General features: G+C 35.0%; 1 long non-coding RNA gene across 6 annotated transcripts in view; it reads left to right on the forward strand.

Annotated features, from left to right (window-relative positions):
- Window positions 1–17,769, forward strand: part of LOC311581155 — a 29,745-nt gene extending 11,976 nt beyond the window's left edge. For 3 of the 6 annotated variants that reach the window (XR_014773665.1, XR_014773668.1, XR_014773670.1), the window contains exons 3-5: window positions 5,564–5,682; window positions 8,313–8,502; window positions 17,358–17,768. This is a non-coding gene — a long non-coding RNA (uncharacterized lncRNA). Of the gene's footprint in view, window positions 1–5,563; window positions 5,683–8,312; window positions 8,503–16,244; window positions 16,290–17,357 lie in introns of those variants that run through there. The other 3 variants (XR_014773667.1, XR_014773669.1, XR_014773666.1) reach the window with 2 other exon arrangements.
- Window positions 17,770–20,162: the final 2,393 nt, after the last annotated feature.

A 20,162-nucleotide genomic window follows, 5' to 3' on the forward strand; every position in this document is an offset into this window, starting at 1 on the left:
TTGCCGTTTTGTTGTTGTTTTCGCCAGAAGAATTTTACACTGAAATGTTCTAGCTGAACAATGAAACATAAAGTTATTTATAGTGCAATTTTATTACGTTTCATTTTAAGATAGCAACCATTGGCAATCTCTTTCTAAATCTTATTTATTTACTGTTTTGTGCATGTGTGAGGTGTGTGGGGTCTCACATGAAGGTTTAGGCTTATGTCAGAGAACAACTTTGTGGACTTCATTCTTTTCTTTGACCTTTATGAGTGCTTCAAGGTTGAAATCAGGCATCATGCCTGCCTGCCAGCTTGCTGCCCCTGTTCTCTAACCTCACAGTAGTAGCCCTTTGAAGTTGGTTTTATTTCCATCAATACATTATTCTCACTACCAATTTAAATCGACAAATTCATTTTAAAGAAACTGATACATTTCTGGTGGCTTATGCAAGTTTATTTAAATTTAAAGTTTGCTACTACTTCATAGAATATCATTTAATCTATCATGTTATATTGCTAATTATTTTCCTCAGTGATATTATTATATTTTATTTTACTAAAATATATTTTTACTAAAACATTCCATAGGATTTTATTCTAGAAAAAGATTTTTTAAATCTTTTTTAATACTTCAATTATCTTTGTAAGGAAATATTCAAATATAGCCTAATATGTTGTTAGTAATAATGGTTTTTTTACCAGCATTAACAGAAGTTCCACTTTTTTCTCATGCTATTATGCTAGATTTGAGTGTTGAAATATATGTAAATTCTTCTTAATCTGTTATTGAATATAATTACTTTAAATTAACTTATCTAACACATTATTGTAGTAGATTATATATAGTTTCTTTACAATCCAAATGTTTGTTTTAATCTAATTTCTCATTTCTAGTGCTAGGGATATAACTCAATTTTTTTTTTGTTTTTGTATTCCATAATAAGGAAGTATTTTAAGACTGAGTGTACCTCTAGGCAACCTCATCAAGTTAATAAGTAAAATTTACCTATAGCATTTTTTGTGTAACAAAAAGATGTTTTGCTTTATATTCTGTTGGGTTTTGCAAATTTTTCTTAATTATGACCTTGCCACAATTCTCCAGGACATACTGTAAATGCATACAATTACAGATGATGCTTATGAGCAACATCTACTGATTATGATTCAAAATTCTGAAGCATTGAATAATATATGTCACTGTGATTAAAATTCAAATACTTGTGAGTTTTTGCAATCTGTTTTGACAGTTTGTAAATACAAGAGAGGAAAGGATTAAACACATAGTCTATTGATCTGAAACACAGAGCACGTCTTCCTCCAATGTAAGCTTTCTAGGTAATACTTATTGTTTCCCCTTAACTTTTTCTCATAGTTGAGGTTTATGCTCCTTAATTTTGCATCTAAAAGTTGAACACAAAAATCTTACATTTCAGTCTCCTTTGATCCCCTGTATATGAGTTTACCTTCAAGCTAATGTGGGCTTCCCATGTTTTCAGACAGATTCCTTCTTCTGCTTCAGTGTCTTACAAATGCAGAACTTCCAGGAGCATGAACATTTTGAGGCTTTGCCTTAGTTGAAACTGCAAAACAAAGACAACCTCTGTTCTCAGGTTAGCAGTGGAAATTGTTAGTCACTTGGAACTTTCATGATGGAGAGGTAACAAAAGGCAAGAAGCTCACCTCCACTTTTTCTTTCAGAGCACCTCTATGTTTGAATGTAGTCTTATACTAGGACCCATAAATACATGCACTTGTAAGGCAAAATTCATATTGCATTTCAAGAATAAGAAGGGCATATATAATTGATGAACACGTATGCTCACACACCCATAAATAAAAATTTTAACATGCCAAAGGGTAGATTCATTTTGAGGTTGAAATAATCATCTCCTGCAAGCCATAGCAAAGATACCTGTCTAGAGCCAGGTCCACTCCCTACTGCATTAATTAACAAGGCAGAAAGAGTCTCAGATGAAACTTTTATGTCAGCAAGGTATCTGAAATTCATCAGGGTATGTAGCTTGACTTCATGTTGACAGATGGGAAGCCTGTGATCTTTTGCACCATTAACTTTCAAACTTTAAAGTAACATCAGTCTGTGGTGGCAAGAGTCTCACATTTAGAGTTACAAATTGGAATCATTGTCATTTGAAAAACTAATTTTCAAAAGATGATCTTTAATCTGCTTTCTAGTTGTACCATAGGACAGACCCGATTTCTTACTCAACGTTTTATATTTGGGAGAAATTGTCACCTTCCCCAGAGCATTTAGTTTTTTTCCTTCTGATTTTAACTTTACACTTTTTACCAAAAGTGGTGAGATAAAGGTTATTTTTGAAGTCAAGTTAACTTACATGCTTCCATATTAAAATATAAAGAAATTTTGATGGTTAATGGTCATCACACTTATGGGTTTTTTTTTTTTTTGGCTTATGTTTTGTTTCACAGGACTCAGTAGGGAATTGTCATAAATGTATTAGATAAAACACTTGCCTTGAATTGTGGAGTACACGATTTTACGCATGTGTTTTACTTCCTCTGTGGATCTCAATAAAATGACTCTTGAGTGTGCCACAACAGTCACACATTATAAACTTCTTGTGTGTTCTCTCTTATTTTAATTTAATGTGCGATTTCAGTGGTAAAGCTTTGCCTCATTATCTGCTTTCTCTCTGCTCTCCCCACTCTCCAATTTTTTTTCTCCAGCTGCTCCTTGTTGAGGGTTTTGTTCTCTTTGCAACAGGAAGGAATATCCACCCACATCAGCTTGAAGTGTTTTATTAATGTCAACCAATGATGCAAAACAGAAAGCTTCAATACTGTTTGGAGATACCGAAGTCTCAGTATCATCTCTCTCCTCTCTCCACCCTCCCTCCCTTCCTTCCTCCCCCTCCCCCCTTTCACCTCTCTCTTGGCAAAAGGGGTGTATGCGAATATGTTAGCTATTATAATCCATACAGGTTTTATATAAACACCTCATTATGTATTCATAGTAAACTTTCAAATGATGCCTACTATTTTAGCAGGTGGCCATGTGGGAATGGTAATAATCACAAGATGTTAATAGGCTGCTAACTACTACACAAACAGTTCATAATGTGGATGTGTGGATGCGATTCTAATCTGCCAGTCCTCAGAATGCGTGCTCTTTCCACCACTTTGTGATGTTGACACCTTGTCTGCTGGTGGCCACCCCGTATTTAAACTGATGCTTCTCAAGGATACCTCTAGCCAGGAACAGAGGATAGAAAGTTTGGATAATGGCCCTTTTAAACCCTGGCAGCTACACTATGGCCCATGTCTTATGTTTGACCTACTAAAAGTACCTTCACAAAGTTCTATAAGGAGAGTCTCAAGGAAGAAAAGGCAGATCAGAATTTCCTTCCGCGGTGAGAACTCTAATACCCAGCCATGGCCCTACTCTTGCCTTGGCAATGAAGATCTAGGTCTTGGTTTCTCCAATTACCATTTATTTCGTTTTAGTCTTCAGTTCTTTAAGCTATATTTTCTCAGTTTCCATAGATTTTGATAGCTATGTATAATGTGACCTCATAAGTACTGCTCTGCTCAAGTCATCCTGGGTTATTTTCTGGAATTTACAAATGAGAAAATTAATAAGTATAAGTTAGTAAATTAGATTTCTAATATTAAGGTCAATATTAGATCAAAGAGGTATACTAAATATAAGTGACATTATTACCTTAATTCATAACTATTATTATATAGAATATATTATATTCAATAGTAAAAGCACAAAGTGTCATAAGAAAATGCTTTTATTCCCAATGCACAGATGAACAAACACAAGTTTTTGTTGTTGTTTTTTTGTTGCTGTTGTTTTCCTCAACTTGGAGTATGCAATATGAGAGTTAAGCACAGAATTAAGGTGTTTGTGCTAATTCCAATGCTTCAAGATTCTAGTGGGAGTTTTGCTTTAAGACTGTGTAGTAACACATTTAACTTGGAACTGAATTATTTGAATTAGAAAACATAATTTACCTCAAACTGTTTTTCAAATAGGAAATACTGCAAAAGTATGTGTGAGTAAAAATACACTTTTAAATAATCTATTAAACTGTAGACAATTTTAAAAATGATAAACCTCAGTGATTGTCTTTGAAATAGTGATGTGATGGGACAAAGATATGGTACCCCGTCCTGTACACATGTTGTATGACTGTCTTCTAAGGATGCTATGTTCTTCTCCTCCCAGATGTCATGGTGTTCAAGTTTTACTTGGTTTATTTTTATTTTATAAAATCATCCCCTTCTCTCTTCTCCTTCCAACCCATCTCATGTACTCCTCTTTGTTCTTCTCAATATTCATAACCTGTTCCTCATCAGTATAGATTACCTAGGTGCACCTAAACATGTGTAAAAAACTAGACCTTTTTGTAAGATTCAAAAGTCGTTTCTAAAACGATGATTCCAGGTGTCACATATATTCTGTGAATTTGAAAAACTGCCCTTACACCGAACAAATAAAAACCTGTGGAAAATCTACAGGTAGTCAGTTTACTTCCTAAATAGTACTTACTTTTTTTTTTTTAAATCAAAACAACAGACAAATCTCACTCAGTGAAATAAACATGGAGCTACTTATATTAGTATAGTTTCCCTGCCTCTTGTGAAATAAACTGTGCGCATCAGTCAGTGCACCTTGGATTTCTGTTTGCTCCATCCTGTAATGAACTGCTAACTTACTGAATGTTATGGACTAGTATATTGCCCTCAATATTATTCCTATTGTTCCTGTTCCTACTGTTCTTATTACTCCTACTCCTATAAAAGAACACCCTTTTATCTGATACCCCATAAACTGGACTAATTAACCTTACTGTCAGAATTTGAATAAGCACATCAAACGAATAGAATCAGGGTCACAAACTTCATGGGTATCAAAGACATTAGTTCCCTTAAACATTGTACCTAATGAATTATTCATATTCTAGATTTTAATCCTAGGATAAATCCAAATTTAGAAGGCTGATAGAAAATTATTTATATATAGAAAACATTATTGGAAGCATTTCTACCCATAACCACCATTTTGTGTTGTTTAAGTGACTTTAATAAATACTTTAGAACACATTTTTGAAAAGTCTAGTTACATATCACCTTTCAAATCATAATCATTAATTGAATGTAAGCTTTTCGATAATATACTTTAGAATTATGAATTCAGCTTTTAAAAATTTTCACAGATTACTAAAGGCAAGAGAAAGAATAAATAAAATTCTCTGCTCCCTTCCTGTAATGACAGAGTCTGATATCACTTGGAGCTGCAAAAGTAAACAAACTCACATGACTGAAATTCTTCTGCACAAGAATTTTCTGTCATTTTTGAACCTTGCTTCTATTACATTTTATATATCATGGTTATCCTTGCAATATGAAAAACTTGATATTATAACTTTGATTCAAAATATTTAATCCTAAATGTGCAATGACTAGCTAACAGCATAAGCATCAGAGGAAAAGCACTGGTTTGTTTCTTCTTATTTGTAGATTTTGGAATCTTTATGCCATACATGACAGATTGCATACTAATCTAAAATATTCCATTATTTTCTCTCCAGCATTTCTCGTTTTAAAGGGTGCTTTTCTCAGGCAACTGACATGTGTTCATCATTCTTTCAAACATCAACAACTATACAAGTTACTGAACTGAGAGTCACAAATTTAAGAGCAATATCAGGTAATATATGATTATTGGATGTGACATGTATACAATGCAGCAAAGACGGAAATTCAGTATATGAGAAACAAACTGCTACCTCAGGCATCATTTGTAAGGGGAATGCTAAGTTAACTTGTTTCTCGGTGATACAATATTAGGCAAGAGAGAGAAAGAGATCATGATTCTTTCTCATGTCTAAACTTTATAAAATATTTCTCTTCACGTGGAAGAGTACTCCCAGATACTAGTTTCTAGAAAGTTGATGAACAATAGGATAAAAGAACAAAAGTCACTTACAAGAAGAACAACAAAAACCATTGATGTCTTTCCTGTGAAATTAAAAACCATGGTGGTATGTGTACTAATCACTCTAGAAGAAGACCGAAATAAGTTAAGAACCCACTGAAGTATTTTAGGAATAACAATATATATCATTATCTCTTGAGGTGGTTTTATATTAAATTGCTAAATATTGTGTTGATATCAATAGAAATCAAGTCAAACTGACATACTTTATGTAGAGGCCCAAAATTTCAAAGACAAAATCATGTATCAAATCACATAACAAGATTTGAACACTAATATATTGAAAATGTAATTTTGTTTCCCATTTGATACTATGTACATGAAGAAAAAAATGCAGTGTTCAGCTTGAAACATTCAACTTGGAAAAAATTAAGCATTCAACTTGAACAACACATCAAAAGCCCATGAAGGATCAACATAGCCTGATATTTTTGTTGTGGTTTGATCACAGATTGCCAATAGTAAAAAAATTTTGTGTGGAGTACGTAAATCTATTGATGTATTGAGTAAACATAGGGTACCTCAGTTCTGGATGTCAAGTTCAATCCTTAAGCATCATGTATATATGTATATGTATGTTTGGGTATGTATGCCCATGCATGCGTGCGTGTGTGTGTGGGGGGGTATGTGTGGGTGTGGGGGTGTTTATGTGATAGAATGCCATCATCAAAGGCACATTAATGAAGACAGGGTTCATTAAGGCTTAGGATTAGGTAGTGATACATTCCATCATGGTTAGGATGGCAGTAACAAGTAAAGCTAGACATGATAGCAGTAGCAGGAAACTGGCTGGTAGTATTTTATATCCCCACTGGAGAAAGAATAGGATGTGGGTGAGTTATAAACTTTCAAAGTCCTCTTCTAATGATGTGCTACCTCCTTCAAGAAACTTCTACTTCTTATAGCTTCTGTAATCTCCAAAAACAGTAACATTAATTGGAGCCCAGATATTCAAATACATAAGCCTATGGGGCCTATTTCTTATTCGACCAGAATGGTGATGTCACTTGAATTGGATTGATTCAGTGCCTTCAAAAGTATGTCAAAACACTGTTCCTATGAACATGTAAAGTCAGTTTTTCAAATCAGTTCTAGAAATGTTATACGGATATATAACTCTCTTGAACAGCTACAGTATATATTAATGTTCGTAATTTTTAAAAGATTCTATATTTTAAAATTTTAATATTAAGATGATGAGCATCAGTGCACCTCATTATGGAGATGGCTTCAAAGGTGGCAAACAAGCCACTGGGCAAAATGTGCTCCTTTATGCAACAGACAGAATTCTTCCTAAAAGGGGGCAAGCTCAGATGATGGCAGAGAAGACGGCCAAACTCTACCAAGACAGGGTAATCAAGTTCTCAATAGGTCCTGCCTCACAAATATGTCTGTAGATATATTGGCCAAATGGCTGGAGATGATGCTCCAACATTATAAAGAGTTTTGGTTGACTGTTCAGACAGCAAACTGTCTCCATCATCTCATTTTCAAAGCTGCTAACCTGCACTCCCTGTATACTCAGGTAATTAATTTTATTCCTTCTCAAGTCTCTGATGTGGCTGAAGACCAGATACTTTAGTTTTACAATTAAACTTAGTTGTTTAGGGGTTAAGATACTTTTAGGACTATAGATGTTTTAAGTAGATAAAGGCACTATGAATGTAACATTTAAATAATTCCTAATTGTTTCATGATTCTCCTTGCTGTAGGCAGGTTATTTTATGTATGTGTAATAATATAAATGTATATGTAAAAAGAAAAAGTTAATATTACTGAACCATATTTTTAAAATGTAATTTACTTTTGAAACCAGGAAAATTGCTAAATGCTTCTTAGTGTTGAATTCTGATTATGCATTTGTGAGGCTTGGGCCTAGTTTCCACTGATCTTAACACATACTGATAAATTTCAAAGAAAACAAAAACCTTCAGTTTGTGTGCAGAAATTTGAGTGCATTTTATGTTTTTACATGGCTAAAGGTTGTTACTCATTGTGAGATATCTATCATTCCAAATGGTGAAACCCATTGCTTTAAAAGATTATTAATAAATAAAAATAAAATATACAGAATAAGAAATACTTAATGATAGCCACTACCTGTGTTTTGAATGATAATAAAATTCAGTTTGTATATCTATATTTAGAGGTCTCTCTTACTGGATTGGACATGTTCCAAGACTTTCTAAATTATCATTCTTAATTAACAACTATTTTTCTATGAGGGGAACAATTATTTTGACAGGGATGAAGTTGGTATCTAGGTTTCTAGTTTATTACATAATAACATTTAAAATATACTTAAATACTGTAAAGGAATAATTCTCTGTAATTTTCTGTAGTAATTTCCTCTGAATTGACCAATTCATTTTGGAGTGAGCAAAGCTAAGTAAACAACTCAAGTCTCAGGAAGTTCTTGAAAAAACAATCCACATTACATCCTCTTTCAGTGTTATGGAAACTGTAAACCATTACAGAGATGAAGAGGTACTCAAACTGGCCAGTGGATTGGCATACCCTCCATTCCACACCGTAAGTAAAGTTTCTGTAAGAAAGTTCTAGAGTTGGAGCATTCATGAATCGTTACCAATGCTGGGGTGGGATTTTCTGCAATACAGCTGCTCTTGAACCATCCATGATCCTCTATATAGCCCCTGATCCATACTCTGGTGAGTAACTCCAGTAATATCATCAGTTCACCAACCTGAACTATAATCATTACTTTGTTCTTTCATTGATTCCATCACTGGGTCAAGTAGACTTTTTTTTCACAATATTTTGTATAATAGTTCTGAACTTATTAAATTAATCAGAATGGAAGAAAGAAAAAAGGTTAAGCGTGAGAGCAATGGACAGAATGGACTAGAACTAAGAAGTAGATCCACACAGAATAACTCAAGCAATGTTTGACACATACCAAAAATGCAACTGAATGAGCTGAGGATAGTAGTTTAAATGAATGGAGGTACAATTAGATATCCACACACCACCCAGAAATCTGTTATCGAAAACATAACATGTATCATAGGACATGGAGATATCAGAGCACATTCACCTGGAAGTTTTATCCCTATTGGATAGGTTTCATAGTGCTGGAAGGTGCTACTTATCATACCAAAGAATAAAAGGAGTAACTAATCCTACCCTTCTGTGAAGTCTCTAAGTACCATCAGTAACCAGGTTGGAAGGATCGGCCCACTAGTACAACACTGGCACAAACATCGTTGGAGTAACCAAAACTACATTGTGGTTGTATTGACGGTCTATTCTACAAACTGAAACTCATGCATTTCACCATGGTTTTAACTTTGAACCTGTGGCTAAACAGATCATACTCCCTAGGAGAGAACCTGATACTATTATTTGTTAAATGGATACACTGTTTAACTGACTGCTAATGACATTGCACTGCACCCACTCCTTGGGGTATCTCTCATCCCTCATCAGAGAAGAAGGTTATTTCTTAATAAACAGCAATCCACACGGATAGCCACAACTGATTAAAGCTCAGAGAATAATGCTGAACGCGAAAGAGAATATTTTATAGCACATTCCCTAAAAATCAGCGCTCGAGGATCCTTCCAAAAGCAGGAGCAAAAGATTTCAAAAGCTACAGGAGTCAGATGACTACAAGAAAACAGTGTCGTATGGATATAGTGGGGCAGTTGAGCGTGAATTCCTGCATTTATAAAACTCACTGAAGCTTGAGACAGAAAAAAATTCCATTATGGAGACAGGGTGGGGACAAAGCACTATCCCTATGTAAGGAGCTATTGGAAGCTGGTGGCTTCTAGTAGAGAAGCAGTTTCCATTAAGTGTTCAGCCAGTGCTGGATAGACCGCCTCTAGTGAAGGTCAAACAACCAGGAATATATGGACGGCATAAACTGTATTTGATACATTTAAAAAAAAAAAAGAAAGAAGGAAAACGAGGACACAAAATAGTGTGGGGAGAACAGATCTGGAAAACGATGGGGGAGGGAGCAAATTTGATGAAAATGCATTATAGGCAATTCTTTAAAAACTATTAAAAAGTGAGAAAAATTGAAATGAGAAGGTGCATTTTTAGCAATAAACACAAACTGTTTCATAGACCTAAAAATATAGACAAAACCATAGAATTTCTGAATGATCCAAAGAGATATTTCGTCACATTAGCAATGACTTCCTATGTAAAATTTTTCAAACACAAATTAGGAATTAAAAAAAAGTTTATATTTAATGAAAGTTAAACAACACAGCTTTGAGAAAGCTTCTAAAGGTACAAGAAAACATGTCACTGATATATTTCTTGCATATACAAAGAACTTCTAAAATAAATTTCTCACAGAAAGACTACAAATAAACAGCTTTAAAATTAATCATAAATCTATGTAGACCTTTCACCAAGGATTTACATTAAGAATTTTAGACACACCAAGATAGGAAAGATGGCTTGTCAAATGCAAATAGCCAAAACACTATGAATGTAACATTTATATAATTCCTGATCATTTTGTGATCCTTCTTGCTGTTGGGATTTTATTGTATATATGTGTAATAATATAAATTATATATATGTAAAAAAATAAAAACAACAAAGAACACTATCCAAAAAAATAGAGCAAAACACACACACACACAAACAAAATAAAATTATTCATAAATCTATGTAGACTTTTCTCCAAGAGTTTATATTTCACATATAAGTAGGAAGGATGCACAATATCATGTATTGCGAGGTAGGTGCAAGTGAAAACAATGAGCAGATACCATTCACTACTTATTAGAATGGCTAAATTCCAGACACCGGACTGTTGTAAATTCCACCAAGGATATGGAGCCATGGGAGCTTTTATTCTTATTTGTTGTGAATGCAAATTAAGACAGCTACTTGAAAAGACACTTAAGAAATTTCTTATGAAACTATTCTTCTTACTGTAACTCACAACGATATTGTTTCTACCTTTACCTAAAAAAGGGAGGGCTAATCTGAAGTCCAAGCATTTACCGGAAAATGTTACTCATGGTTCTATTTGTTCATAATTGATAAAATTCAAAATCACTTAAGATGTTCTCCTGTAATTAAATGGGTGAAGAAAGTGCGAGAACTTCTGTTTATACAATGCTATTCAGTATTCTTAAGAAATGTGTTATAAAACATGGAAGATTGTTGAAGTTGAAATTCAAATCATTAAGTGAAAAATGCCAGTCTTAAAATACTACATTCGGTAGAACTCCAACTTTGTGGCATTGTAAAAAGGCAAAACTGTAGAAATAGGGACTACATGGGCGTTTGCCAAATGCTTGTTTGGTCAGGAATAAAGGAAGAACAGGTGTTCTACAGGGGTTTTGAAGGGCAGGGAGACTATTATCCGTGTTTCTGCTAACAGTGGATGCGTAGACGTTGGACTCATCATAACTAATGGACTGTCTAACAGAGCAAATGATAATGAAACTTTGTGTGCACTTAGTTAAAACCTACGTCAGATCTGATTCATCAACTTCAACAAATTCATTATGTCAATGCAGAATATTGATATTTAGGAAGTTGAGTAGTTGTGAAGAGTTAGGTTGAATGCTCACTGGTAAAATTTTCTATAAATTTAAGCCCATACTAGTATATATAGTATATAGTTAAAATCTTTTAATGTGGATCCTTTGTAAAACAATCCTAATTATATGTTGCCTCACCCAGGTTGAAACACATTAAACCTATTGTTATGTTTTTTTTCTTCATCCTATATAAATGTTACTGGAGTTGGGCATTTGTAGGTAGTGGCCCACAGAAGCACAAATTAAATTTTTATTTACTTCTGTTTAAAGAGATTAGCATATTAGTAGAATAAACTCATTCTTAACCAAGAGAAACAGCTGGTTGATTCAATTACTTGGCTATATTAAAGCAATGATGAGAATTCAGATGTCTGAAGATAATTCTCACTTCACAAACTGATATATTGTTATATGTTGCATGCACCAAATGGAGAGGTGACAAAGACACTACTAACTAAAGGCTTTTCATAACTCAGAAACATGTACCTAGGAAGGGTGTATTATGTGAGTCATGATAGCTTAAACTTTCCCTACATCAGACAAAGACAGCCAACATATTTCGTTTAGTGCCAGTGAAACTCATATAAACAAAATTGCAATAAGGTAAATTTCAACTGGTAAAGTTGTTTTAGTTAATATATATCAAAATTTATTAGCCTAGTCCTTTTTACTAGTCAATAGATATTGTATTATATGTATACAGTAAAAGGGCAGCCATATTGAAAATGAGAAATGTGGAGCTTTTAGTGTAGGAAAAGTAGAAATGTGACACCTTACCCAGGAAGGAGGAGTCAAACAATAAACACCACATGAAATATGTGAATGATAATGCTAAGGCTAACGATATCTTCTGCAATATCAAAATGTCTTCAGTCATTAGTCAGCAAGTAAGCATGGTCATGCGTGCACACACACACACACACACACACACACACACACACACACACACAAACACACACACACACAGAAAAAGAGAGTTTTAGCAAAAAGGTAGCTCAAGATCACTATAGAGAGCTGAAGTAACAGATATGTTAAGTGTTATACAAGTAAAAATAAAAATTTAAAATTCTCAATGGCTCTTTCAAACACCCCCGGTGTCCTTTACCTCTCCTGCTCCCCACTCCTGCCTTCCGTCCTTCTACCCATTATTCCCGTTATCCCTTCATGCCAACTGTGTCCACCTACTTCCGTCTCTACTGTTCCTAGAAAGCTACACCTGTTCAGTAATGAAAAGACCATCTGACTCTGGGTGGTCTGCCACAATTAATGCTACAAACCAATTCCCCCAGGAGGTTGTGAGCTAGCTCCCACCCCTACAAGGGAGAGGGGTTGGGAGGGAGGGAGACACAAACTGCAGGGGTGGAAGTGATTGACCTGGGAGAAGTTGAGAATGAAGATGATCAAGATAGATTGTGTGAAATGCTCGAAGAAATAATAACGTTTTTACAATACATTACTGTTAAACAAGTGGCCTGAGATGTTTTAGCATTTTTGGTTCCTAATAATGTTTACGGGATGACTGATGTTCTTCATGTATTTATGATAAGCTCTTTACGCCAGCCGACTCAAAATTCAAACTTTCAGTTTATTTTGTGTTTCTGTAACCCAGATTTCTACCTGATGCTGAATTTTGCTGAGGTTCTCTGAAAAATATGATGTGACTATCTCTTTGTCTAGGGTGACAGCAATATCCTCTGAGAGAATGAATGCACAGAAAGCAGGAAGCTCCTTTGTCATTCCCTACTTCTTAGAAAACGATAGTATTACCTAAAGCTTTTTTACCCAAGTTTTCTTACTCTGATCTTCCTTAGTTTAATTTCTGATTTTAGAGTATGTTTGCCATAGTTATTACTAAATCTTATCTTGTTTAACCCAGTTGTAGTTATAGATTGCTTGGTCATGAACCTGTCCCTTTGGAAAAGCTTTGAAATTTTCAAATACTGTATGTGAAAAAACTCAGGGACCCTCAAAAATTCCTTTAAAATGTTTGGATTATTTCCAAATACCCTAACATCAGACTTTTATACATACTGTGGATTCACCCTGAGTCTAATTGGTGTCATGTTTAATATTGCCTTGAGTCATTTCTCATCTAAATAGCATCAGAAATGCATAGGACTCTGATTAGAATATACTGTCAAACGAAGACATTTGTTTAGGACAAAGCCTAATGGAGTTCTGAACTATCTCTTCCAGGATAGTTTATTTAATTTCTAGAACAACACAGTCATGAACACAATTGTGATAACCATGATTCTAGAAAAATATGATATAAACTATATGACCAGGAATGGATTATTATTTTATAATTAAAATTCAAAGATACGCATAACAAATCCAAACATTGAGATGAGTGAAGTCTCTGGCCCATTAGACTTTTAGCAGAATTCTACCAGACTTACAAAGATGAACTATAGTAAATATTTTTCAAATTACTTTTTCAAAATAGAGTTAAAATGAGCATTTATAATCTCATTCTTAAAAAGCCATTATTTCTCCAATACCAAACCCAGGTAAAGACACTATCACATCAACAAAAGTACAGGCCAATATCCCTAATGGACATAGATGCAAAAATTCTCAACCAAATGTAGCCAACTGCACACAGATATATGCCAAAAAGAGATCATCTTTGTTCATAAAATTTCATGGTTGTTCTTCCTCTGACACTGCTAAAAACATTTAATTTCAATACAAAGTTCCTTTTTTTCATTGGCTTTTCCAATCTTTCTGCTGCCTTTTGCACTGTGATTCCCTGTGCCTCAGGTGTATGAAGTGCACTCTGTCAGTCAGATGGAGCTGATACCCAGAGATCAGCTCTGAATCATAGCTATACAAGCAGCATAGTACAATTGAGCAATTATCTGCCCGTGTGTGTGTGTGTATGTGTGTGTGTGTGTGTGTGTGTGTGTGTGTGTGTGAGAGAGAGAGAGAGAGAGAGAGAGAGAGAGAGAGAGAGAGAGAGAGAGAGAGAGAGAGAGAGAGAGAGAGAGAGAGAGAGAGAGAGAAGAGAGAGAGACTACGTGTGTGTGTGTGTGTGTGTGTGTGTGTGTGTGTGTGTGTGTGTGTGTACGAGTGTGAATGCAAACACACAAATAATTAAAGCAATAAAGGCCATTAATTTGAAGAAAGCAAGATTAGAGGGAGGAAAGGGAAGGTGGAAATGATATAATTAAGTGCTAATTTCAAAACTTAAAATATTTTTAAAAATCATCTCATACAACCAAGATAGCTTTAAATAGAGATACAAGGTTAGTTCAACATACGTAAGTTGATAAATGTAATAAATCGTATAAATGGTCTTAAAGGTAAATGTCATGTTCATCTCAACAGATTTTGTAAAAATGTCTCTGAAAAAAATATAGCATGGTTTCATGGTAAAAGTTCAAGAGAATGTAGGACTAAATGGAACATACATCAAAATAACATGAGTTTTATATGGCAAACACACACCCAACATCATCCATAATAGAGGAAATCTCAAAGCAAGCCAATTAAAATCAGAAAAGAAGGTAGGGCTGTCAAGTGTTCTGATTCATCCTCAATATAGTATTTGAAACTTTTAATAGCATAGAAATATAATGAAATTAAAGAAATAGAAATAGTAGTGGTTTGTGAAACTCTAGCTAAAGCAATAAGACATGAAAAGGAAATCATAGGGATACAAATAAATAATATGTTAAATTGTTCCTGGTTGCAGATAATTACTATTATACATAACAGAACCCAAACATTCAACTAGAAACTTCTCTAAGTGAAAATACTTTCAGCAAAGTATCAGGTTAAAAAACTGACTTATAAAAATCAGTAGCCTTTCTACATACTAATGATGAACGTGCTAAGATAGACATCATGTAAGCATGACCACTCACAATGTCAACTGAGAAAAGTATGTAGCAATGAAGCTTACATATGATTTTTTTTGTAATTATGGCACCAGAAAATATAACTGAGAATATTAATTTTTAAATGTCAAATATTTAACTATTAATAATAATTGTGTTTGTTTGTAATGATATGCTTCTGTACGTCCAAATATTTTACAGTAAAATTAAGGTCAATCTTACCACCACAGAATTTGTGATGTGTAAAATAATTGCAAAATTAAAATAATTTTTCCACTTTCAAATCAGAAATATTGACTACCCCCTTAGCCTTCTCCCATTTTCTCACAATTTGATATTTTATGCAATTTGAACTAGAAAAGAAAATTTGCATTTGTATACTAGTCTAGAAGTTTAATTCTTAATGTTCCCTTTAGTTATCTGGATTTTTTTTTTCTACTGATACTGTTTCCTTTGGATCTTAGCAAATTTTTGGCAGATAAACTCATGGAAAAATAGATCTAAATAGGGTCAGCTGATGTTTTGTAAAAGATCTGTTAATAACTTCTATTTTGTGAAGATCATACATTAAATGTTGAATAGGGCCATTACAGAGCAGCTGCAGGCATTATCCAAACCACTTAGAAAGATTAGCAGAAGATAGATTTGATCCTTGAGTTCTGGCTTTCCTTCCTCTGAATAAGATGTCACGGAATGCACTGAAATTGAAGAACTATTTATAAGAAGTCGTTACAATGATTCCTAATTATAATAATGTATAGTTCAGGTGAATTGTGAGGTGATTGTGCTTAATTTAACATTATTTAGAATAACTTAGAATCCTGATTTGGCATTCTTTTGTTTTGTTTTGTTATTGCTTTTGGTTTGTTTTTGTTTTTGTTTTTTTCCGAGACAGGGTTTCTCTGGGTAATAGCTGTGGCTGTCCTGAAACTCTCTTTGTAGACCAGGCTGGCCTTGAACTCACAGAGATCCACCTGCCTCTACCTCCCTGGTCCTGGGATTACAGGCGTGCATCATCTCACCTGGCTCAATTTGGCATTCTTAATAAAACTAAATGAAGAAAAAAAGTCTTGTGTCCTCAGTTTAAAAATATTCAAATATCTTGAAAGAAGCTTTGGTTGTATAAATGCTATACTGAGAATGACTTTAAATGGACATTAACCTGTGAACTTTTTATGGGTTTCTGCTTTTCAATGTAGTTTTTAACTTTAGACTAATAAAAATAACACAATAGAATTACATATCCTTTAGCAACCGTAAGCAGGTTTCCAGAGGTTAAGTGTATTTTCTATTCTTAGGTAGTAATATTAGTTCACTGAGTATTTGTTTTGGGTCACAGAATTATCATATCCACACTCGCTTGCAGTAATGTACTTTTCTCATTGCTAAGTTAAGAAAGAAAGACTACAAAGGTCAGTAGAGTCGACCTGATAGTAATAACAGAGAGAATCGTGGTACTTATTGACAAGTATCGGTATCTCCAAGATTATTTTTTGGATGAGAAGAAATTAAGTTCTAGGAGCACAAGGTTAGTTAAGCGTGCTAATCACCAAGAATGGTAAAAAGTCCAAGGACTGATCCCTATGCCCTTGGCGTCTTGAAAGCCATAATATGATACACAATTACATACTTATGTACTGTTTTTTTTCTCCTTTATTAATTTATTCTTGTTACATCTCAATGGTTATCCCATCCCTTGTATCCTCCCATTCTTCCCTCCCTCCCAATTTCCCCTTATTCCCCTCCCCTATGACTGTTCCTGAGGGGGATTTCCTCCCCCTGTATATGTTCATAGGGTATCAAGTCTCTTCTTGGTAACCTGCTGTCCTTCCTCTGATTGCCACCAGGTCTCCCCGTCTGTTTTAATAAAATCCCGTGATTCATTTGTCCTTTATTACATCGATTGTTCTTTATCGTTTCCATGTGGATCTACTCTGTTTCTGTTATGAAAGCACTGCAGACTGAGGGGTTTTAGAGAAAACCAATGTATTTTCTTTCTGGAATCTAGACTTCAAAGTCCAAGGAACCTGTGAGCTTGACTATTTTTGTGAAGACTGTTCTGTGCTTCAAAGACTGCATGCTCTAGAGGGAGAGACCATTTTCCTTTGAGTGTTCCACATGATGAAATATGGAGCAATTCAGGAGGCCTCTTTCACCAGGGCCTTCAAAAAGGAGACTTGATCATGATTTAATCATTCTTCAAAGGGTCACTGCCTGATACTATCGCTCTGACACCCTGAAGATTGTGAAGGAGACACTCATGGCAACCCCCCAACAATTCTTGAATGAATAAATGATTCAATCAATCAATGAATCAAGGTATACCTTGTAAATATCTTCCCAATCTTTATTAGTTTTTTCCTAGCTCTTTAAACTTTTATATTAAAAAATAAAAGCCTTTGGGATTAATATGATCATATATAATTGGGTATACAATATGTACATATTCCTATGTGGATATGTGGACATGAAAAATGATAAAATTTGAAACAAACTATAAACAAATTTCTAATTAGAAATGATTTTTCTTGAAGTAGATCGTTAAAAAAAATTACACAGAAGATTTTAAGTTAAAATTGCACAATTACAGTTAACTTTCCAAGCAGAAAAAAAACATCAAAATTCAAAATTTGTCTTGTACTGAGACTAAGAAAGGTCTCCCATGGGCTATCGTGTTGTCCAATTAGGAATCTTGTGGTTGCACTATTTTGGAAGGTTATGGGCTCATTAGGAAGTTGAGCTCAGCTAAAGAAAGGTCAGTGGGGTTGTGCTCCTGGGACCCGTATACTGTCCTGCTCTTTTTTTAGCCACAAGAACAAAAAGATTCTCCTTTATTACAATAAGCTCTTGCCCCCACCTGATCTGTTCAAAAGTCTGAGGGAGAGAAATGAGGGACAGAATCCTCAGAAACCATAAGTCACCTCAGATTATTACAGTAAATCTTCGTTGTCAAGGTCACTATATCTGGTATCAACTAAACTCTAAGTCTCTAGGTGGATCTGGGAAGACATCTCCTATTAAAAGCCTTTGTTCTTTGCATGCTCAACATTGCCCATTCTTGTGAGTGCATCTCTTCTGAGGATAGTGTTATTGCTGTGGTGGTGGTGCTGCCACTGCCATCATTTCTCTGATGTGCAACTCAGTTTCTAATGTGGCAATGGAGGCCAGTGTCTTTCCAGTGTCCTCCAGTTTTCAGTGCCAGGGAGGGACTATTGAAGGTTTCAGCTTCGCAAATTGAGGTATACTGGATTCTCAGCCACACTGATGTGTAGATAGCCAATGTTAGAGCATGAAGCTCGTATTCTGCAACTTCGTTAATGTAATAAATGTCATTTTAATATATATTCATTCTATCTTTTAATCTGTTTCACTAAGGAATGCTCACTAATGAGCATATCCTTCCCCTCTCAGTAGATTTTGTAGAATATTTGCACACAGTATGAGAAAAGTATGAGCAAAGCATAAGAATAAAATAATTAAATAACAAGTACTGATCCATTAGAATTTCTAAATATAAATTCACATTTCAGAATGTAACTTCCAAAATAATGCTTTATAGTTTTCCTCTATTTCAGTTAACAAATAAGTGCTCTCTGCTTTCATCCATATGTGCTTAACATTCTGAGTATTGGAAATTATTGTCTAATGTGTGCATTTGTTTCTGATTTCTTGTAAATATCCTTGCTTCCATTTTTTAAAAGATTCATGTCCATGCTCCTAGTTTTCACAATATGCTTCAAGGATGAATAGATCTACCTCAAGACTCAGCTATGACATTCCTGGGCATATACCCAAAAGATGCACCACCATACAATAAGGACATTTGCTCAATTACATTCCTAACAGCTTTATTCATAATAGACCGGAACTGGAAATGACTCAGATGTCCCTTAATGGAAGAATAGGTAAAGAAACTGTGGTACATTTATATAATAGAATATTACTCAGCTATGAAAAACAAGGAAATCATGACAGTTGTAGTCAAATGGATGGAACTAGAAAATACACTGAGTGAGGTAACTCAGACCCAGAAAGACAGGCATGGTATGTACTCACTTATAAGTGTATATTAGCCATTAAGTACAGTATAACCGTGCTACAACACACAGACCAAAAGAGTCAATGACAGCCCATGAGAGGATGCTTTAATCTCTCTCAGAAGGGGAAATAAAATACAAATATGAAGTAGAAGGAAGGAGGGAACTCGGTGCTAGAGGGGGTGGGGTGGGGAATCAGGTGTCAGGAGAGGAGGACAAGGAGACTGAATGGAAATCAGTGGTGGGGCATCTCTGGGAGAGGAGATGCTCTCTGGAGGTTATGAGGGTGACCTGGCTGAGACTCCTAGCAGAGAGTAATATGGATCCTGAAGTTGCCAAGTGCTTTGGCCAGGTGGGACCTCCAGTTGAAGGAGGAGGGCACCAACTCACCCGTAAAAACATTGACCCCAAATTTGTCTTGCCTCCGAGAAGTGTAGGGATAAGACAGAACAGAGATGGAGGGAATGGCAGAGCAATTACTGGTCCAAATTGAGACTCACCCCATGTGAGGGAGACATTCCATGATACTACTAAGGATACTCTACTATGCTCACAGATGGGAGCCTAGCATAAGTGTCTTCTGGGAGGTTTCATCCAGCAGCTGATGGAAACAGATGAACAGATGCGGAGGCCTAAAACCAGCCAGGCAATGCTGGGAGCCAGAGGAATAAAGGACACCACAAAAAGACCTACAGAGCCAACTAACTTGGGCCCATGGAGTCTCACAGAGACTGAACCACCAACTAAAGAGCATGCACAGACTAGACCTAGACCCC

Source organism: Acomys minous (genome assembly GCF_964271855.1).
Source record: "Acomys minous genome assembly, chromosome: 13".
NCBI classification, from domain to species: domain Eukaryota; kingdom Metazoa; phylum Chordata; class Mammalia; order Rodentia; family Muridae; genus Acomys; species Acomys minous.